The 24,414-nt window shown below is 31.9% G+C and overlaps 1 long non-coding RNA gene across 1 annotated transcript in view; it reads right to left on the bottom strand.

Moving 5' to 3' along the window:
* Positions 1-24,414, bottom strand: part of LOC106099565 — a 39,472-nt gene that overhangs the window by 12,866 nt on the left and 2,192 nt on the right. The window contains exon 2 of the long non-coding RNA XR_001225387.1: positions 22,787-23,063. This is a non-coding gene — a long non-coding RNA (uncharacterized LOC106099565). The remainder of the gene's footprint in view (positions 1-22,786; positions 23,064-24,414) is intronic.

A 24,414-nucleotide genomic window follows, 5' to 3' on the forward strand; every position in this document is an offset into this window, starting at 1 on the left:
GATTAGATTTTATTTTATTTTTGAAGCTACTTTTTGATAGGTGAAAAATATCTACATCGCTGAAGTGTTCATTGTACAGGTGGGGTAATCGGTTAAAATGGAATTTTTTCCATAATTAGTTCGGTGATATGGAACGTAAAACAATCCTGTATTTCGAGTGCGTCTCTTAGGAGCAGAGAATATGATACGTCCTAGTAACGTAGGATGGTCTATATTGTGCAAGATATCGTAAAGTATCGTCTTGTTTTGATATGTTCATGTTTTCGTATACGCTATGAATAATTTCGCATGCAATCACTGATTTAAAGATGACTGGTAGCTGAATTAATTTAATTGAATGTTAAATATATTTGATTTATACTTTATCATTAGTTGTTTTAATAGTTTTTCTCTTTAAATTATGATAATCAAGTAAGTAGACTTGTTGCGCGATAATAATTCTGAATATTGTTACAATTCCTTGGTAATTGAGTTTTGTTTTATAAACGCCAAATAGAAGATTATTGATGAATACTTTCTTTTTTAGCTCGACGTTATACGAGGGCTGAAAAGCCCCGAGGGATTGTTACACCCTCACCCCTTTCTCTGATGCGAAAACTGCTCACTAAGCACTCAGCGGACTTATTATACCGTGAAATTTGATTAAGTAACATGTGAGTTTTACATGAAAAAGATTTTTAATTGATATTACAAACATAGTACAATCAAATAGAATAAACGATAAAAAACTGACGGCCTTATTCTGAAACGGATCTTAATCATATCGCTTGATTAAAGCCGCTTACAATTTAATTGATTTATTTTAAGGGAATTTGGAGTTTCAGCTTGGTCATATCATTCACTGCAGTTTCTCTGGTATTGCATGGGCGTCAATGAAGTATAGGAATAAAAAAAAAACATATTTAAATGTCGTTTGGGTAAGGGCGGAAGACTTCTTTTACCGTGATATTTCGCTGTTGTGTCATTTATATTGTAACATGATAGCCTTTTTCATAGATAATGAAACATCAGAAAAAACGTTTTACATTTTTTTGACATGGAAATACACAGTTTAGACATTATGGTTTTTCCATAGTAAAACTATGTTAGTATGAATGTGTCAGCGTTATACTACGACCACGGGAATGGTGAACAGTATAGCCGACTAAATGTTCTAAGCCACTGGACTCCTTTGTGGGCTCAAGTGCACTCGCCTGTGAGATTTTAAACGCAGGCTTAACATGGCTTTCTAATAGAAGACAATAAACCGTTTGCTAAAACTGATCGCAAGCAACAAAAGAGAAGATTTTTGAAATAAAATATTGAGCTTTCTGAAGCTAGAAATATTACGCGAGTTTTAAAGTACGACTTATCTAATTAAATCAAATGCCCATAAAATCTTATTTGTCAATTTCTTGACAAATAAGATTTTATGCCTTTCGGTATAAAATAATCATTTAATTTTTTACAGCATTCATTAATTGTTAACGTACTTTAAAAAATAAATGCATTTTAATATTGCAAGCGATGTAATGAAATGTAAATTCCATTGTGGGGTTTATACGCTCAATAACGATATATTTTCGCACTTCATTGCAAGCGCAGACAATTTAATTGTTCTTTCATTATTAAAAATATCATTTTCGATGTTCAAAAGCTCAAAGCTAACGTTTTATTGAAGCGTAAAAGCCATTTTATTCCATATTCTGAGAGTGTTTTACGAATCATGGGTTTACAGTTTAAATAGAATACTAGTGTCTTTAATAAAAAAAAAATCATCAAAACCTTGTTAATGGAATCTTTTAAAATTGACAAAGTAAACATACCTTCTGAAGAAAACATTTCGCTTTGATTATAACATACCTGTAAAATAAAAAACATTTATATAAATAATTATGATAAGGAAAATGACTTAGGTAACAATAACTAAGTTTTATAAATTTTAATAAAACACATAATTTAATATACTATGCGAAGTTCCTAGAAAACACATTGTCAATTTTAAATGACGTAAATCACAATATAACTTACAATTACGTAAAAATCTTACTAATATTATAGATGTTAGATATATGGATGGGTGTTTGTTTGAGTTTGTAGCCTAAACGACTGAATGGATTTCGATGAAATTTGGCATAGACATAGAGCGTAGTCCATTAGAACATATAGGCTACCTACTTTTGTTTTGTATAATTACACGCGTGCAGAGCCGCTGGCGAAAGCTATTAATATATAAATGTATCTTACATTAAGAAATCTTTTCGATAGCGTATGGTTGGGAATAGATTCAATTGTATCGATTTCGCAAACGTTGAAATTGTCTACATGTCATTGAAACGACACGAGAACATGTGTGAGTGAATGCTATGAATTTGCAATATCTGCAGCGTTGATATTAAATGATTTATTACTTTTGTTAGCTTAAGAAGTACAGTAAAAATGTTATTAGTTCCATTTTACTATTAAATAACTAGTAAAAATAAGACTATCAGTATAACACACCAGAGAAAATAGAACGGCAAATCACACCGCAATATGTATTTGAACTAAAGTTGGTTCTAACAATCTTACAATTGCGTACGTAACGTTACGTAATACATATAAATGTCAGTCATTTAAAAAATCTAACATAAACAATATAAAACGCATATAGGATAGAAAACGTATCAAAGTTAATCTACTGGTTTACGGTATTTATTGTGTGGGAATAATATCTTTTGATACAGCTCAGCAGTAAAATGAACCGCTTTGTGATCCGATGCGGTCTGAACTAATTGCACTTCGCTCTATATATAGAGTTACTCAGCTAATAAATTTATTTGATTAATTTAGTTAGTTTAGAGAATATAGTTAATGGATTTTTTTTAAAAAGCTGCGGCTCTTTGATAAAAATGCAATCATATTAGTATACAAATACAGTGTTTTCTTTCTTATATAGGTATTATTATGAACCAAGTAAAGTAAATGCGATGGATCCATTGAGTTAATTATAAATTCATCTAGAATAATATTAATTGCAAGCGATATTGAATATTTATTTCATTAATAATAATAAAATAGCGTTATATGAGTAATTCAATATAAAGTTGTAATTTTCTTTTAATTTTTTTTTTAAATTCAGTATAAAGTTGTTGTAAAGAGTGCACAAAATTTATATAAACGTGCTAAAGTCAACTATCGTTTAGGAAATGTAAACTATCAATAATCTATGTAAAGAGCTGTGCCCAGACGTGGGAGGATTTAAAATGATTAATTGCACCTTTACCTAAATAAATTAAACGATATATTACTTTATGCATTCTGAATAATATTCCTGAAACTTTAAGGTTCAAAATCGAATACATGTATCTCCTACACTTAGCTAATAGGATACACATTTCATGTATCGCAAATCGATGACAAAACGCTCATATAATCTGTTAAGTTATTGCCCTCATACGTTCCGCTAGCGGACAATTCAGTTTACTTTAAACGATAGTAATAAAGCAATTTACAAAAGTACACAATTTAAAAAAAAAACTCAATTAGATTGCTAGTTTTAAAATTGATTTTGCACTAAATTTACAGCACATCTTACTTCTTACTAATATTATAAATGCGAAAGTTTAGATGAATGGATGGATGTTTGTTATAATTTGTAGTCTAAACGGCTGAACGGATCTCGATGAAATTTGGCATAGATTGCAGCCTGGAAGAACACATAGGCTAATTAGTTTTTTTTTAATTCCACGCGAACAGAGTCGCGGGCGAAAGCTTGTTATACATATATCATAAATTGTTGCTCGCGTGAAATTAAGAAATAATAACAAATATAGCCTATTACTCTCTGTTAACGTAGCTTTTGAACGGTGAAATATTTTTTTTTAATTGGCCCAGCAGTTTTTGAGTTATTTCAATACATAGAAATATACAAATCTTTCCTGTTTATATTAGTACAGATTAATAGATTTAAAATGATTTTAGTTGTTGAAACAAAATAATATCGTAAAATATTGTGTTTTTATCACAATATAAAAAATGTTTTCTCGTTGCCTTACTGTCCGTTTAAAATATGTTGGCATCTTTTGTATGTGCATATTTGATTTGCTTTGCGAATTCAACGTCACCTGTCCTAGTCGAGTATTCGAAGTACATTTTTCCAGCGCCGACGCAATGCAGCTGGACAAATATTGCATTGTTATGACGTGTTGAAAATGTATGCAAAATATCTAATCGTGGAAAGTAATTCTTTGACGAAAACAGGTTTTAGTTTTAATAAAAATTCTACTGATTCAAATGTTTATAACTATTTGAATCAGTCGAGGTAATAATTTCAGCAATATACGGCATTTAAACACGAACTCATATTTTTTTGCCCGCTTGCATAAAAAAGGTGCGGTTGATAATGTCCTATACAGTCGCGAGTGTAGACTACGACGATATGAGTGCCGCTTAAGTACGCGTAATGAGTTTCCTCGTAGCTCAGTCGTATGTGAAGAAATAGGGACGATTACAGGAAATGTCTCTGCAGCCTTACGAGCCTCTAAACCACATCATTAATGTCTATTCAATGAAGTTACGTTGTCATTTTACATTTACAGTAAAATATTCTTTGTACTATCAGCTGCATAAATGTGTACATGTACAAATCTTTTTAAATGAAAAAATTTATGCAGCTAACTGTACATCTTTTAAGCCTTAATGAAGAATGGATGCACTAGGGACTCTAAACATATTTAGAATAGTTAAGAAAAGCTAACAAAAAATGCGTAAAAAAACGTTAATTGGATAAAACCATATATCAAACTGGTCACAGTTTATTAATTATTACTAATAATAAGAGCGACAGACAAGACTAGTGACAAGAGCTATTTCACACTGTTATAACTCGTGTCATTGACAAACTCGCGTGATAGCTATTTGCGAATCGAAAACCTTGAAAACAGATGTTCAGCTCTTATAATGTTCATTTATTGCGAAAACTGCGATAGTCTTGTTCACACACAAGCTATTAAGAATAGCAAGCAAAACAAGTATACCAGCTGTTTACAGCTGCTTACATTTTATAGATGAGTCAAAATTTCCACTATGTATATGAAAAAACACGCTTTTCGTCAGCGGTTTAAAATATTTATCGATCATACTTTAGTCTAGGTAACTCTTTAAGATAGAGACTTAAACGAGCTAACATAATCGGTTTGTTTATATAATGGGTGTCCACTGTCTGTTTGGACAGTAGAAGGCCACCATTCCCGTTACATAAGCTAACGTGACCGGATACTATAATGCACGTCACATGGATAGATAAAGCCGCAGCATCCGTCTTTGTTGGCATCAGTGCAGTGACCGGCAGACCGTGCAGTTAAGCTAAGCCTGAATAATAGGTTATATGGCATCTTTTGATCAGATATTAGATCTATTGTGAAATTGATTGCAAGCTCAAATTACCAACACTTATAGCAACAATTTTGTATAGGTCATAAATATTTAATAACAATTTAGAGTAGATTTAAACCATTCGATGAAGATATGTGACAACAAACAAAAGTGAATTCCTTCAACGGAATAAATCTATGAAACACGGCACGTATTAATTAGGTTTTAGCTTTGAGAGTTGTGAAATACTGTTCACGTTGGTATCCCCTTTCAACGAACATCAAAAGGCACGAGAACTTCCTTTTGTTGTGCACGTAAGCGTTGGGGCGACACGCTTTGCTTTGTCATTTTTAATGCCGGTCAAATTCACCAGACTGTAATAACTGGACGAGTAAGTCTCTATTACACACGCGTTAAGTGGTTACTAAGTGTAGAATACTATGAGCATCTCAGCATGAATAGAATACTATGAGCATGACATCTCAGCGTGACAATGTAAGTCTGTGTTTTGTTTAAATAATAGGTGTGGAATTCTAGTTATATGAGCACAGGTCACATCTGCTTGAGATTGGAAACTTCTGCACTATACGAGCGATTAAATTATCTACATGTCGGATCAGGGACGTAAAACAGCAATACGTACGATGATCGGATACGTGTGCGGTCATAAATTGGTTAGCACTATACATGTACGTTATAAAATCTAGTATATGATAAGAATTTATTTTTAGAATGTGTTAATAAAAATTATTTCAAAAAAAATAAATATTTTCAAAAATTGCGTAGACAAAAATAGTTATTACTAAATAGGGGAACGAAAATGAGGTTTATATGAGTATTCTTTGTATCTTAGAAAACTTCACTTTACAATTTTTCTAAGCATACATGTCAAGGATTGGAATTACGAATGACATATATTTACATCACAGTCCTATTATTCCCTTTATTATTTTGCTTAAAAACATTCACTTATATTGCAACAATCTTCTATGGTATTAAAAAGTAATTCCAGTTAATAAAATTTACGGAACACATATAAGTAATACGTACCTATGTGTTCCGTTTTACGTCCAAAGTCCATTCTAAGATGGACTTCGGACGTGAAACGGAACACAATTCATAATCTCACTGTTTCAGCGAAGAGAAAGGGATGTCTGTAAAGTTCTGTGCAAAGTGAAAAATAGTGGGATCCCACAGTTATGTTGAATATGATGACAATAACATATGTCGCGTGTATTTCGGCAGTTGTGATTGTGAGCGGAACTTTTCAGGTTCGCGAGCGTGAGTGAACGCGTAAACACGCTCACAACTTTTTGCATAACTTAAACAAACTTTTTCAATGAAATCGTAAACTTTATTTACAAACCGTAGCGTTATTAGCTACGAATTGGCGTGTTGCTTGTTTTATTTACTGTTGTTTTATGAATAACGATGGTAAATTATGTCGGTGGATTTCCCGCTTTTTTTGGGCGTAGTATAGTTTACTGCCCGAAATTTTACACGCAAACTGCTGCGTACTACAAAACTTATAACAGCGAAGATTTATGTATCTTTAAATCCTAGTAAGTACACAACAATGACTTTGACAATCAAGTGGAAAGTTAAATTTACAAACAACAATAACTATAAAGTCCAAACGGGCACATAAACTGTACCGCGTACATTGCGTGCCTAATATCATTACATCTCTGCGAACCCTCCGACCCGGCAATGTAGTATTGTGAATTATTGTTGTGCGTATTTTGTGTTTAAGATATTATGAGTATGCTTTAGATAGAGACACCATATACCAATGTACTTACTCCCGCAATCATTATTTTTATTACTTTAGCAGCTATTTATCTTATTAAATCTACACTAAAGGTCTTAGTAAGAGTAGAAATGAATTAGTAATCTTTAGTACCTTAAGTTATTAAAAATCGCTAAATTAAATAAGTGCTTTTATATATTTTGCCAGTAGATTAAATGATATTAGTTAAAAATTACAAAATAAAGAAGCATATAACTGTATCAGAGACTATTTAAAATTATCTTATTTGTTAATATTTGTCTAATGTTGTCAGTTTATAAATTACGGTGTGAAGAGACGGCGTGAAAGTGAACCACCCTCATGAGCACATTTGTTACTTTTACAGCTAACATTCTCAGGCCCCTTTAAAGCCCTACGTCCTCGTCTCTGCAAATAATCTTAATTAAAACCGCCTCACGGCCGTGCCTCGACGTCGCTTTACAAATATGAACACCAAGACAATTTACGACAAGTAATGTTTTAACATGATTAAATAGGGAAAAAGCTGAGTAAGAAAATCTTTAAAATGTCAGCTCAATTATTGCTTGTATAAACTTTATTGTGGTTACACTAACAACGTTGACCATTTTAACATCAATAAGCGGCTGTCAGAGTTAAAACACTGGTTAAGCTAAACATTGTTTAACCATATTTTTGTGTGTTAATATCTTAGATTTTCATATATTAATTCAACACCTATTATGAAAAAAAGGGTTTGAAAAACAGAGATAAATGTTGATAATTGAAATTTACTGTCCAGTTTAGTCAAGCACCTAAAAACCGCGTCACCGAAGCTCTTAAAGATCGTTTGTTCTATTTTATCGTAATTATGTCATTTAAAGATTTCGTAAAACATAAATTGTATGAAACCAATTTACCTCAAACTGAGAATGACAAAGTTTGTTAATTAATAAACTTGAGCGACGTAAACGATACAAAATATCGTTGAACTTGACAACAATAGACTCGAACTTTGGACCATCGCACTAAGATTGCGTCATTTAAGATTTTAATTAAAAGATTTTATACAATATTAAATTTTCAGCAGTACCTCGTACAGAGTTGACCGGTAAAAAACGAGATTAGATAGTGCACATCTCAAAACAAAAGATATTTAAAAAAAAATAAAACTATAACTAAACAAATTAAATAAAAGCAATGTTAACTATTCAATTAAAATTAACATATGAATAATGAGTTAATGGATAACACATTGTGTAAGAAAATCCAAGAAAGTAAACATTGAAAGAAAATTTTAGATTTCTTTAAAAAGTTAAGTTGCTATTGAAGAACGAATAATTTATTATTTTCGGAGTAGACTACTAATTCTGTCCACACCAGTATCAAGTTCATACTTATTTTTTGTTCAGGCTAAAAGTATAATTAACAATTAAAGATTTTACTCAAATTGAGCAAACCAGCAACTTGGGTTTGGAACATCGCCAAGAAAATTTACCTAAACTTTGAAGAGGAATTACTAGGAGCGCAAAGCGAAAACAAATGAAGTATAATGCGTTTGAGATTTTATTCTATCGTTTATTTTATAGGGGAAGAATACTTTAAAAATCCATAGCACAATTACAATGTTTCCCGTTAGGCCGATCAGCCTATTTAATTTTAAGCAATTTACCTACTAACATAACAATATTATAATACGAAAATAAAACAATTTTACATTAAAAAATCTAAATATACCTTTTACAAAATTTTGAAATGAATTACGGGGTCAGCTGATATCGCAACCCTATAAAACTTCTACGATCGTGTCATGCATAACAAATTTTTCAGGAACGCATCTCCTGATATTCTGCTTGTATTAAAGTTGCTTATTATTATTTCAACAATTGTCGTCAAGGAATATATCATTTCTTGGTACAGGGCCTCAAAAAAGATATCGTTTGAGGATGAATGGTGACGCAAGCAGTGACGTAAGAGCCGCGCCCTCGGGCCTCACCGCGCTCGTGCGTCACTCACCCTTCCCTCTTCAAACGTTACGGCCAAAATAAAACCGATTTCCTATAACCGGTACCAATTTCATTTTAGATTCGGCAATTGTTTACAGATGTCACATCGACATTATAAAAATTTGACGATTCGACGAGCTATTTTTAAAATAATTGACCATTGGTTGACTTATCGCAAGTTACTTGTGCCGAAAATATGTACAAATGCACCTCAATATAAGATATTGAATTAATTTGAACTAATAATTAAAAATAAAGGATTGGTCACTAGAGTTGTTCACCCATTATTTTATTAGGTGTCGCCTTTCTGATCCTTATAAAAAAGTAGATACACATTTTTGTCTGTTTGGTTTTGATGAAATTTAAAATTACTCTATGGTCACTAAATACAATGGTACAGTTGGTTATTTCTAGCTATAACTTAACAATGAATATATTTGAAAACAATTCACTCGTTAAAACTTTTTGAATATATAAAACTATACTTTTTTTAAAAAATAACTATATTTATTAAAGTAACTTTAGCCAGCAGTATTCATTTACTACGAATTTGAATTTCAACGAGTCGCTTGCAACGCATGCGGGTGTAAATCAACTCTGACATAAAAACGAGACAAATAAAAAGCATGAACGCGACCCGACCAATGGACCTTTTTTGAACGCCTAAAAAACTCTATGAAACCGGTTAAAATATGCGCTCAAGCCGACCGTGGAAAATAGAATTGCGCATTCACATATTTTCACCTATGATTCAAAACGTGAAATGTTGAATATCAAAAAATATGTCGATACGATTTATGTTGGCTATTCTGCGAGTTATAGAGGGATTGGTGAAAGAACAATTTTTGGTTTACTTTTTATTTTTGGTAATACAATTTGATAGAAGTGATTTTGTAGCATAGTTTGCAAAGCGATTGAAACTTGATAAGTACCCTTTTTGAATATACGAGTAATTAATTGGAACGTCATTATTTTTATCAAACACTAGCTTTCGCCTGCGACTCTATCCGTGTGTAATTAAAAAAAAAGAAAAGTGTCTGCGTGTGTGACTGTTCTATGCCAATGTGCATGGAGATCTGATCTGTAGTTTAGGCTACAATAACCTACTCATATATCTTAATTTTCGCATTTATAATATTAGTAAAATAGGTAAAGGATTATAAGAAGAATTACATTATATTTGGGTGACATCCAGATGGTTCGATACTAAAAAGGTCATCGGTTATTTGGGCTTCCGTTTATGCGCGATTAAATTTCCAACGAAATGCCATCCTTTCTGAATCACATCTAACATTTATCCATATGTGTAGTCGAAGAATTAAATTACCTTTTTCTTAAATAAACTTCGCCTTGACATGACGAAAAATATGTAAATGATCACATTTGTTTTACATACAATTTTTTTACTCAAATGTATAGTATTTTTGGCCAATAGCAAGTGATTACGTCAAATATAACATAACTGAAATGAAAGCAATATCTAAAATGCATTTTTGAACCATATTTCAAATAAGCTTCAAACGCGAGGGATATATTCAAATGAAATATTTCATGTATATTTCACCAAGGCTAAACTATTTCTATACAAACTTATTTCCTAAAATCCATATAAAAAACTTTTTAAACGAAAACATTACAGAGTATGTATACATTTTACTGAAACGTTTTTAAAAATGTCGATAAACTGACAAAATATTAAAACAAACACATTCTTGTTAAAAATAACCATTATCGGTGTGAAACGTACTCAGTGGAAACTCATTTGTCTTCATTTGTAGAATCAATCCCCTTTGAGTGTTAGATTACGTCTATCCCATTTGCTACAAACTCGATAAAGCGCCTTATCATTTCGCTCCATCGAGGTAATAAAAAACGAAAGTGAGTCCGTAGCGCTCTGTTTAATCACGTCTTGCTCGCTACGGCTACGGATACGTAGCAATTACGTAGCACGACGTTTCCCATAATGATACTTGATTAAGTATTATTAAAATTAAATACCGACGATACTTAACATTACGATACTAAAGTTTTTTTTATACCGATCATATTACACCATCTAAGTAGTCATATTAAGTTAGTAACGCTTATCAAATGATGGTCAACGGTTAGTTTTATTTAAAAGTATCATTCATAGTAAATGAGGGCCTGGAATCGCACGATATGCTGTAACTGGCGGGCAAAATGTCTGGAAGTAAAGATTTATGATCGAGTATCCGTAATTTATGTAAATTACACCTGCATAGAGCTGGGAGCTTATCCCACATTACTGATATATAGTCTACTTAAAAATATTAAAATATCAATTCAACACAGATAAAAGAATACTTTAGAATATCATACTAATATTATAAATGCGAAAGTTTAGATGGATGGATGTTTGTTAGAGTTTGAAGCCTAAACGGCTGAACGGATATCGATAAAATTTGGTATAGATGTAGAGAATAGTCTGGAAGAACACATAGGCTACTTACTTTTGTTTTCTTTAATTTCACGCGAAAGCTAGAAGTCTGTATTGTTAAAGAAGAATAATTAATTATTATTCAAAAGTAAATATTAAATTCATTGTCCTTATTTTACTTATTATATGCCAGAAATACCATTTCTTGTAACTTGATTAAAAAATACACCCTAAAATGGCACATTTTAGCGTTGCCATGAATTAAATTAATTGCGGGGCCTTAAATTGAGGCACGCGAAATAGCCATTTTTGCAACTTTGGGTTACGCGGTACCTTTCCACCGAACAAATTGTTTTATGTAATAGCTCTTAATTACAGCTTGTTGAATTATTTAAATATATATTTTATATAAAAGTTAGTGTTCTTACTTTCAATAACTCATTTTTCTGACGACACAATATTGCTATACCTATTGCTTACGATAATTTTATTCGATTAAAAAAAACAAATGCAAGTAGAATATGTGTTCTTTCAGACTACCATTTATGCCTATACCAAATTTCATCGAAATCCGTTTAACCGTTTAGGCTACAAACTCTAACAAACATCCATAAACTTTCTCATATATATATAACTTGCGCATTTGAATTATAAAAAATGGAGTGACCATTTTTTGCTAACTACTCTAATAACTTAAAAAGTACTCAACAATTTATTTAGGTCTCGATAGGAGCAAAGATCTGATATTATTATATCGCGTAGTTGTAAAAAAGACCTGTTCTTTTAAATATTTAAACAACTATTAGGCACGTGTTTCCGAAGTGCGTAAAATTTGACAAAACAGCGCAACTGCAGACGTGACTACGTCTCCCATCATTGGAGAGATCGATCTCGCTAAACTTGGCACGCGCTTCTACACGATAGAATTGCGTAAAACTTCTATTCATTATAACTATTTATGTATTATAAATTTGTTATAAATAATTACAACAATTAATTAATAATAAAAATTAATAAGCCATAGTGAAGTTCGAAAATAATCTTAGTGTTCTTTGGTGTATTTGAAAAACAATTTTCATCTTACTGGAACCAATCTAAAATTCCTAGTGCTTAAATTTAAACAAATAACTCTTGTTTCAAGTTTTTTATAACTTCACCTTTAAACATCGTTTGAGACTTTAAAACTCCACGCGGACGAGATCGCGGGATATCGCTGATATAAATAGAAAAATTACACAAGAATGTTTAAAGAAATCTTTACATTTTAACTAAATAACAATCGCTTGAACGACCCATAGTGTTGTTTCAACAAACCAGATTGAAGTTGAGTGCCAAAACAATGAGACAGTTCGAATGTCTACAGGAAGTGCTTGCCAATGCATTTGGCAACGATAGACAGTGCATATTTAACCACTAAGTTATTTACTGTCAACAAAATTATAGACGATATAAACAAAACAGAGAAACAAAGCAGAAAATAAATAAAAGACTATCCGTTTACCATTGGTAGTTATTTGGATATCTCCATATAACAATTGTTATCCTCCGATTACAATTATAATAGTTACAAGCTGTTGCTCGCGATTCGCCAGCGTGAAATAAAAAAAGATAAAAACTTAGCCTATGCAACTTAGAGGTTACATAGCTTTTGAATGGTGCAAGAATTTTTTAAATCGCTCCAGTAGTTTTTGAATTATTCAAATAAATACAAAAATACAAATCTTTTCTCTTTATAATATTAGTATAGATTGGAAAATATGATTATTAAAAATAACTTAGTCTATTTAAACTTGACAAATGCGACATATTCACACAACTAGTGTGTCCAACAAGGAACTCGAGTTCTTTGATTAACTATGCGATTTCAATACGGATGTTCCTTTTGTTGGTTCAATAAAGCTGAGAAACTTCGAGAACACCCCTATCCGACTGTTCTAAGTTTCTCATATAACTTTTACAACGTAATCCGTTCTAACAAAACAATAAATTAGTACTATTGTAATTTTAATGTAAATTCAACGAAAATAACCTACCTACTAAAGGCCATCAGTAAATAACGTGACATTAATTCGTCCATTAAACCCAAAATTTACTAAATAGGGCGACATTAAAAGAGTTCCAAATAAAATGGGTTTCCATTTCATTTCCCGTCGTTGATTGAAGTATAGAAACCACGCCCCGCAAAATTAGAACAGTGGGATCATTTGCTTTTATTCTTTTCAGCTTGATACGTAATTTACTAACAAAAGCTTGACATAAACAAAAACCTAACCTACAAATTAATAGGATGATTAACGCTAACGTCCAATATTTTTTTTTAGTTCCATTCCATTCATTTTTGACAATAATTTCTCCTCGGATATTATAAATAAGTAAATAGAGTAGGATAAAAAAAAGAGAGTGCAAAAGTAATAATTTACACGCTAGCATGTAAATATAACCTTACTGATATTATAAATGCGATAGTTCTGATGGATGGATGGATGTTTGTTAGAACTTATAGTCTAAACTGCTGAACAGATCTCGATGTAATTTGGCATAGATGTAGAGATAGTCTGGAAGAACACATAGGTTATTTGCTTTTTTCATTACACACGGACGGAGTCGCGGGCAAAAGCTGGTAAGTAATAATTCCATTAATTTTATTGCCCAAATAAAGCCTTAATTAAAACTCTCAATCAGAGTTTGCAATTAAGCATACGACTCGTATATTGTTTAATGAACCGCAGAATTAATTTACTACTTCTTTTAATCGGTTTTTCAACAAATTGTTTAATGAAATTTATATATTTGAATTTTAATTTTGTGTAACGAGTCAGTTTTGCGAATCTGTCTACCCCAAACTATATATATCAGATTATTAACAGATATCGATGTATCTACACCATTAGCCTTGTCGTTAAAACGTAATGAGTACGTTCATTAAGTTTAATATGTTAAAGTCGTAACTAGGGTTTTACAAATACCAGACTAATAAAACATTATTTTATTGCACTTATTAATAACAAGATACCGTAGACATGTTTGTTTGTCTGCAGTAGAAATAGTTGATGCTAGAGACATCGTACTTACTACTTATGTCTGTTGAGACTTGTGTAAATAAAGAATCTTGTACAATTCTATGCAAAGTAATAATAAAAAAGAGATTGATAAAATTTGTACTAACAATTTTGTAGCATTGGGTCATAACATGACTATAAAGCTTCCTTACATTGTTGAAATGTTTCAAAAAAAGTATGTATTTGAGTTAATTGGAATTGTATACCAATGACAACCCTAGCGTTGAGTGACGTTCCGTGCCTCCTCCGCGACAGCCACGTGCGTCATTCTCCTCATTCTGTCCACATACACGCAAACACTCCGCAAATAACAACATCGATTTGTATAATGAGCTGAACGAATGACAACAATCCATTTAACCTTATTAAATGAACCGTTTGCGAATGAGGAAACAATAAAGGCGGAAGAAACTGATATTCCCACATAATACGTGTAATATGATCATGTCATTTAATCCTATTGGAGTAAAACAAGAAAATATTCTTTGATAAAAAGACGATGAACCTACTTGATATATGAAAGTAACCAAACTAAACATGCCTTACCACAAATAGAGCAATAATATTTATTCAAACAATTTTCAATACTCGTATTTTGTGTTTCGCGCAAATAAATAACCTTTAGAAATGATTGAAGCAAGACAAGATATAAATGTTAAATCTGAGTGTACTCTGAATAATAGATAAACAAGGATCATTCCTTTAAAAAGCACTTCCGATAGAAAATAAAATTCTTACGTGTGATGAAAATCTATTTCGTATCCCGTCTCCTGTCTGAATACGAAACCACTCCACGTAGCAGCTTGCTTTAGTCGCAAGGTACACTTATTTGCGGTAAGTCTGTACGCTCATCCTTAACTTACTTTAGTTTTAATATTCTGTTTACATAAGCGCTTTTGGTTGCATCAAAGATTATCCAATTTTCTACGAAGAAAAGATACAAAGAGTGTAAAAATTGTAACATATTTGAGTTAGATATTTTAGGGCCATTAAGCCATTTAGGGCAAAGCCTTATCGACTATGGATGCTATGTACAAAGGCAATGAAAGAAAGATAAAACAAATTTAATTACATCTAGAATATATTGTCTACATTTTCAAGATGTCTCGTTTCCACTTGACTATAAACAGGCAAGTTGGAACTAATGCAACAACTCTTATCGACAACTCAAATTAAGTCAACAGCTCTAAAGTGCGAAGGCTACACTAATTGATAGCTGTATTTTAATAGACGACGCGGAAAGAAATAACAAACAAAAACACAGGGTACAAATAAATATACACGCCTTAAAGACAATTAACAAAAATAACATATTTCTTTTTGGTGAGTCCCAAACCTGTCTTACTTTTACATCTACGCAAACATACTCAAAGGTACGTTCCTCCTTTATGTTTATTAAATATTAGCTGTTGCTCGCGGCTTCGTCCCCGTGAAATTAAAAAAGTTGCCTATATTCCTCACTGGTAAATTACCTTTCTAACGGTCAAACAATTTTTAAAATAGGCCCAGTAGTTTTTGAGTCTCAATACATACAAAAATACAAATCTTTCCTTTTTATAATATTGGTACAGGTTAATAGATAATATGTCACACTACTAAGTTTTATTACTAACACTCAAAATGTTATTAATATTAGTTTAAGTTTCGATATAATATATTTGGATAAAGTAGTTTGCGTTATCTTTATCTGTACACCCATCCATCACTCTTTGCGGCTCAGTGCTGGACATAAACCTAATAATACCTACAAATAAGGGTTAGGGCAATGACCTCAATTCACTAGCACAACTATACCACCGTTGATAACGATGTTTTCTTTTATATTAAGGTTATATCGATCGCCAATTTGCTTTCTTATTCCTACATCATGTGAAGAAATAAATCTTAGAAAAATTAAAACAATATGCTTTAAAACATTAGTTAGAATAATATTTTCCACTCTATGATTCCGTGTTGGCGTAGTATCGTTTTAGTGGAAACACTAAGATAAAACACCATTTCATTTCCTGTTGTTGATTAAAGTCTAGAAGCACGCCTACACAACGAATGAAATAATACATTTGCTTTCGTTACAGCGAAATTAATCTTGCAATTTTTCTCTCTATGTATTTTTTTCTGCGGAAAAGAAAAGATATCTGAAATGCTTGTGTATCGCCGTAAATGAAAAGGTTTGGACAACTATTATTACACTATGAAATGCTTTAGATATTGTGGTAGCATATCGTAACGGCATTGTTAAAAAATCATGTGAAAACAATAATGCTCAAAGTAAACATTGCAAAGACAGGCTTAATCGAGTTGAAAGAACTCAGACAATTTAAAATAGACAAGAAAACGCATTTGAGTCAAGAAAATGTACTTGGTGACCCTCTCGGAAATTCAATATATTTTTCCAGTGAGGTCGTAGTATCAAATAGGCGTTGCTTCTGTCGCAAGATCGTACGTATCGTTTAACAAGATAAGCCATTGGATGTTGTAGATACGTTGCATTGCAGTTCAAGATTTTTCTTATATTTTCTGAAACTATGATTCTATTCTTGTTACTGGACTTGGTATGGAAATTGATTTATTTATTAAGCCTTCAGCCGTAGCTTAAAAGAATCGATTGATTTAATCGTTTGTCTTATTACTTTATAAATAAATTATTGTTCATAGCGAACGTTCTCTCAAAGCAATGATATTATTGTGATTGCCGCGGGATTTCAAATAAAACTTTGAAGTAATCAAGGGGTCTAATGAATCATAATGCCCAACAAAATTACTTCGTTTCATATCAGTCTTTAACATGCGCGAAAATATAGATTTATTTTCAAATGGGGATCGTAACGACAATATAAACTCGGACTATTATAATAAAGTTGTAGACCATTTTACATTAACGGTACCCAAGGCAAGATAAGTGCCAAACTAAGTCGCCAACATTTGGTCCCGGCTGTCCGATAAAGACGCGTTACCCCCGTTGACGTCCCTAACTATTTCCTAATTTTATTACAACAGCGGACTCGTGTAAACTTTGTATATGTTAGTTATGTATTCTTGTCTATCAGTGTGTCTTTTTTTTGAATTATCTTACTCTCATTCGGTTTTTTTCTTATTTTATTACATCCTCATTGCTAGTCTTATTTTAAAATACCAACTTTACATTATACTTATTGAATCTCACGCATTGTAATATGACCCTAATTTAATGAAGTCAAATCTTTTTACATTTCATAGTCTTTTTGCTTGTATTTTCGCTAACTTCATAATGATTGTTTCTTCAACAAAACTGTGAATTTGGCTTAAGAAAGCCAGTTCCGTTATATAAATGCAACGTAAAGTGAAACGCAAAGCCGCAACTCTCGTAGCGTTTCTTGCTTGAAACCAGTAATTGCTGTAACTTTTAGTGAATTCCGCTTCACACGTATGTTTGTGTTAATGCACTTTTGCGATAAAGCGTTCTTGGTTTTAGTAAGTGCTGACTCCAGTGGCCTTTTTTGTTATTTAAAGTAACAAAAGAAATTTCATTCTTACTTTTTTGTTAAACGTATGGTAGCTATGTATCTTTTATAGGTTAAAGATTGGTTAAGTAAAGGTTAAAAATAGTAAAAGTCCATTTGCTTACATATCTATGTTTATTTTTATGGCTTCATAATGTATGATTTTGTCATTAGTGACAATATTTAGATACATTTGGCCTCTCCTACAACTTTCAAGACTGTGCGGCATGAGGGCGGCAAAATTTGTAGTAGAACTTGTCGTTCTTCTTCCAAAGAAAAATTTAGTTTACGTGATTAATAATGATTTAAGCTTTCACCTTCATTACTACACATAGTGTCGGCTGAACATTTGGAGAGCGGCCAACAAACTACTTTACAATGATTATCAATAGTATGTTACGGAAACTTCAAAGCTAAAATAAATAAATCTTTTGTCTTCAATCAGTCTTTGTTCATTGATCGTAAAATCCGATTGTCTTGTTAATTAACATTAAATTAATCTTTTATCTCTATCTTCACTAATTATGTAATTGAAATACAAAAATCATGAAATTTATGTAAAGTTGGCTAAAAGCACTCTTTAATATGATAATGTTTTTAATTCGAAAGCTATATGAGATGACGGACGATAGAGTTATTTGGAAGACGTAAACCCGGTGTGCCGAACCTTTTCGAGTAGGATAAGGTAGGGAAGATGATGATGTGATCGCTGGTAGAGTCATTTAAACTCCGATTTGTGCTAATAATAATGCTTAAACGTTTTGTGAAAGCATAAACTATTCCCATAATCTTAAATGTTTCCCACTTTATGAGCCATAAATATCCAAGCCATACTTTGAATTAGCTCTTAAATCATTAACGTAAATAAAAATTGTCTCTGATTTCATTAGGCGCATGCATTTATAGAAACTTTTAATAAAACATGTAAGCACAAAACAAATTGTTTTAGGCGTAAATTATATTTTTAATAAATGCAACAAAAAACTTGGCTTGCATTTAGTGTGATATTCATTTCCTCTTGGCATAAGCAAAGGGGTCGCGGCGAATGCCAAACCGCACCCAGCAGCCTGTTTCTTGCACTGAAAGACTAATTGGCAGAACGTTCAGTGAATTCCACTTATGCACTTAGAGAATTAAACTGCTTCTGGTTTACTAAGTACTGTGAGGGCATCCCATTCAACTTTAATACGCCGGGAATTAATGTAAATTCGGGTTTGTAAATAACAGTTGAGAAATTATTATTATTCGATTATCACATTCATTTCCATACTTACCAAAACATTTTACAAAGATTCTGAGATATAAAATTGTAACGTTTTTTCATTATCATAGTCTGATTCCTGTGCCGGCAAACTTAGCCGGACTAAGTTAATTGCATAATACGTTATTGTAGATACGATAACATTAGTTAAATTGGTATCTGGTTACGCAATCACGTTAATTTTCAATTGTCTATAACGATTAACGCTTTTACTTAAATTAAGACATGCGGGGCGACTAAAAGACTTGGAGTGAAGCCAACGGCTGCTGTAGAATGTTTTCAATAGTATGCAAATTCTTTAACTTCCAAAATTAATTGACTTTGGCCATAAATCAGCAATTTCCTAGAAGTGTTAATACTTTGACTTTAACTATTGTCTACGAGCATTATAGATTAATCTAGTTTTAGTGACAGTATGTTAATTCAAATCATCTAAAGTATTGAAATAATTGAAAGTAAACGATATCAATGTTTTCATGTCGGATGCGGAGGCAAAAGTATATATAACTAAATCTCTAGAGGAACAATAAAATTATTCCTAACCTAACAGATGTGGCTAACGCATATAAAATTGAGAGCAGCGTACAAATTTATCTGAAGCAAGCTTAAATAACTCGCTTCAAATAAAACTAACATTTGCATTAAGCAATCTCAAATAGGATGTATAAAAAGTACCAAAAAGCAATTCAAGGTTCCGGAACTTTAGAGTACTTTTAAACCCAGATTTAATTTCAAGAAATTCAAGACATAATACTGAAAGAATAAGAACTAATAACTAGGCTAAAGTTGAAACTTTAGCAATATCGTCTTTAATTTTTTAACTTGTTATTTTCTGGAATACTGGAAGAGCTATTATGGTAAACCGCATACCACAGCTGCTTGCCTTCTATAATTTTATTATTATTTAAACGAGTTTTGTAGCTTCAAGTTTAGCTTTAAAATTATTGTTGCTCAGTAGAAACATAAAATCGGTCTTACAAATAAAGTTCCGATTCATGTTAACTCTGAATTTAGAAACACAGAAATCATACTAATCATATCATACTAACATTATAAATGCGAAAGTTTAGATGGATGGATGGATGGATGGATGGATGTTAGAGTTTGTAGTCAAAACGGCTGGACAGATCGCTATGATCGTTTTTTTTTTAATTCCACGCGGACGGAATCGCGGGCTAAGGCTAGTAAATAATAATAAATAGGAATTTATTACATTTCACGTTCAGATTAAAACATATTTTTAAAAAGGATATGAAAACAAAACGCAAAAATATTTTTGGATGTAAAACCTCTTTCGCTCAATGCCGACTGAATTTCAGCTACGAAAGCTCTCGACCAACGGTCAAATTAGCTTGAGACTCGCTTTTCCTCGCTAATTAAAATGAGAACTTACAAAATATAATTAGAGTTCTCACACGATATAAAAATATAAATACCATATTGAAGAAAAAAGTATATATTTATAATATACACGTGGTGTAGTAGATATTTTATTATATAAAATGTATGTAATAATTAAATATAGACATTACAGTAACAAATTCAAACAAATGTAATTCGACAACGAATTTATTCTTGAAACGTGTTTGTATTACTTCCAATGCAATATCGTTCTACTTTTCTGTTCCATTGGATAGCTAAGTTCGAAGAATACAACATTGTAACTTTCAGAAGCACTCCAGTATGTTTCTAAAAGCACATACATGTGCTCATACGTGTTTGTACGAAGGGAATCTTGTAAGAGAATGCGGCTACGGATATTATTTATTTAACTGCAACATCTGCGCTGAGTACCTCTATTACTTGTTAACAGAAAAATACTGATATTGTGTAGATTCTTCACCGACGTATTGAATTTTTAAGATACTCTTATAACGTGTAGACGTCCAATGTAATATGATTCCAAAAAAAAGCCATTAACCAGCGAATCTAGAAGAGGAACTACCATTGGTATCCCTTTGTGCAACATAATGTAGAATCCAATTAAAGTGTTGAAGTCGTCGTATTGCACAGATATAGTAAATTTAATTGGAACAAATCAATAGAGCAATCAGTTGGCGCAACGAAATCAGAACTATCAATAAAATAAATCACTTGGATTAATCGTTTTTCGGGTAGCAGGTGATTTGCCGGTTGTTAATGGCCGTAATTGGTCGTCACTGTTTCCATTGTTATTTATTAACGATCAATTTTCTTGCTCAAAATTTCATACGGATTCACTCTTATTATATTTCACGCAAACTTAGGAAATATGAATGTTAACATTAAAGTTCGCAAATGTAAATGTGTTCTAAGACAAGCTTAGTTTAAGTACAAAGTTATGTTGACGTAAGCGCAACATTATGCAGTACGCCGTCTCACTGCGACCATTCCGCCCCAACCTCCTTACGTGACTCTAAATATGATAAATGGTCAACTTCCCCGCCAAGGTTTACTATACGTGGCCGCGAAGTCATTTTAAATATTCTTTAAGACTGCATAACACATTATAAATATACGGAGTTGCAGAACCTATAAAACGTTTAAACAAAGTATAATCCATTGGTAAAACTTATGCTCTATTAAACATAAGGTGGAAGAGATCATTGAGAATTGAAATATGTGGTTAATATTTTAGGGGAAATAACAGATACCAGTATCGATGCAAGAAAAAACTAAACATTAAACAATCTTAATGAGTAAAAATATATTTTTAAATTTAAAGAAATTAATCTTAGACCTCGTCGGCTTATAGACTTAGAGTACAAAAGTAACAAAAAGTCTAACAAGATAACCACTTATCTGAATTTATTGGACTGACAAAAAGAGAAAAAGAAAAAGCATTTACGTATCATTAAAAGTTCTAAGTGACCGTGAAAACTGTTACAATAAATAATTTAATCGCAAATATAAATCATATAATATGTAAACAATATAGGAATTAAAATAATTAACCTTTGCGAAGGCCACGCCGATGTCTCTTCAGTTGGATTGTCGCCAAAGTAATAATAGAAGAACAAATTAATAGATGTCTGAATGTAGTTGACACAGGAAATAGATTCATACTGATATGAGGAATATTGCTAAACGAAATAGGAACTTGAATCGGACAAGGAATAAATCTATCTTTACTGATATGGAAAGATCAAAATGTACTATGAATTAATTGTACAATCAATTTCATAGAATGAAAGTGCTATTAAAATCATAAAAAATCTTATTTACAGTTCTGAAGTCGAATGGAATTGGTTACAAAGTACTAAGTACAGATCCCGAATGTATCCGATCGTAGGAGAAAGCCAGTTTGAACCCACATTTTTATCTGAATAGATTTTTAGTAATAATCAAAATGATTTAAGATTTATTTAACTAGATTCAAACTTAACATTTTAGTAACATTTCTATTAGATAAACATGAAGTAATGTGCAATCTAACTTAGTTAGAAAAACAATTATTAAATTAAAAAATAAATACTTAGACGATTACCGTATTTTATATAAATATAAATATAAAATCTCTTACCTTTATAACATAGTTGCGGAACCCGCAGCACCGTAGGTTAGAATTTCTTCTCACCACACTAATGTACCAAATTATCACTAAAATGTGATGTTCCTCAAACACTGTCACTTATCTTTAAAATTGTTAATAACCTAATGTTACAACTAATCCACTATCAGGCACTTTAAGAATTAAGAATTTTAATGAACAAACATACACACTAACTACGTTATGATTTAAATACTTTACTTTTTTTATCGTTAGAGTTTTTGTTTTCAAAAGTTTAGTTGGCCAAAATCTGAAACAAAAATAAATTTTATAAATACAACAGTACACCTAGCAATGTCCAAGGCTATAAATTAGGTGAAAAAACTTATTAATTTATGCCCTAACTTCTTATGCACACATCGCCACAAAGGCAAGAACATGACAAGACAGTATCCAACGTAATATATTCGGACTTGTGTTATCTACCGTCCATACCCGGCGTTAATATTTGTATTACAATATCTTCATATCATCTCAAAGAATTTCCCAAAAATTTTCATCATCAATCTTCGCTACGCAAAAAGTCTGTAGACATTTGATTTATCTATTTGAATATTAGCTCGCCATCGCCAAGCCACTCGGAAATGGGTCAGACCCGGGGAAAAGATAATAACGCGAACATGTATGTGGCGGGGAACTCATCTAGCATTTTTAATAATATGTAACATAAAAAAAATATTATATTTCGCTCGCTCCTTATTTGAAAATGTAATCGTTGCAACGAAAATATTAGAATTGAAACAGATACGTTACAAATTAATCTCTTGAAAGGTAGTTTTATAAAATACAGCTGTTGCTCGCGACTTCACCCGCGTGAATTATAAATATACTACTCACTGATAACGTAGCTTTTAAATTGTAAATGAATTTTTGAATCAGCCCAATAGTTTTAAGTTATTTCAATACATACAAATCTTTCCTTTTGATAATATTAGTATAATAAATATCCCTTAATATAAACCAAAATAATTTGTACCACAGATGTTTGGTTTAATTAAATCTAACTCGTTTTCTGAACACGAAACGATGCTTCAGAGTAAGCGATTCACGAAGTCAGTTGTTAGGCAGAGTAATAACGGAAAGCCTAGACGCCTAGAGAACAATTATACGCCGGGGAAATTGCATCCCCGATAGAAGCTCTAAGCGTCAACACACTAACTGAAAGGACAATTAACCAATCCTATTAGTTTTAGGATGGCTGATGTCTCAGTAGTAATGCGCAGGACTTACAATAACAAACCCAGGTTTCAATCTTCGCCGAATATCAATTAGATTCTCTAAATGTATACATTTATCTGAAGGTCTTTTGGTGAACGATAACATCGCAATGCAAACTGCACCTATCTGCGAAGAAATTCAAATTTTATTTCGTAAAATACGGGTTTTTTACCACATTGAATTGTTTTAGCGAACATGGCGCATGCATCTATGTCGAAATATCGGGAGCTAAAACAATTCAATCGTGTTCAGCTAAAACCACGACAGTTTAAAGTTATAAATTTTTTATCTTTAAGATAATTTAATGTTTTTTAGGTATATATGAAGTTAACCAACCCGCAACGCCAGCGTGGTTGACTAGGCCTATACTTTAGGTAGATTCA

Source organism: Papilio polytes, unplaced genomic scaffold, assembly GCF_000836215.1.
Source record: "Papilio polytes unplaced genomic scaffold, Ppol_1.0 DF824102.1, whole genome shotgun sequence".
Lineage (NCBI taxonomy): Eukaryota > Metazoa > Arthropoda > Insecta > Lepidoptera > Papilionidae > Papilio > Papilio polytes.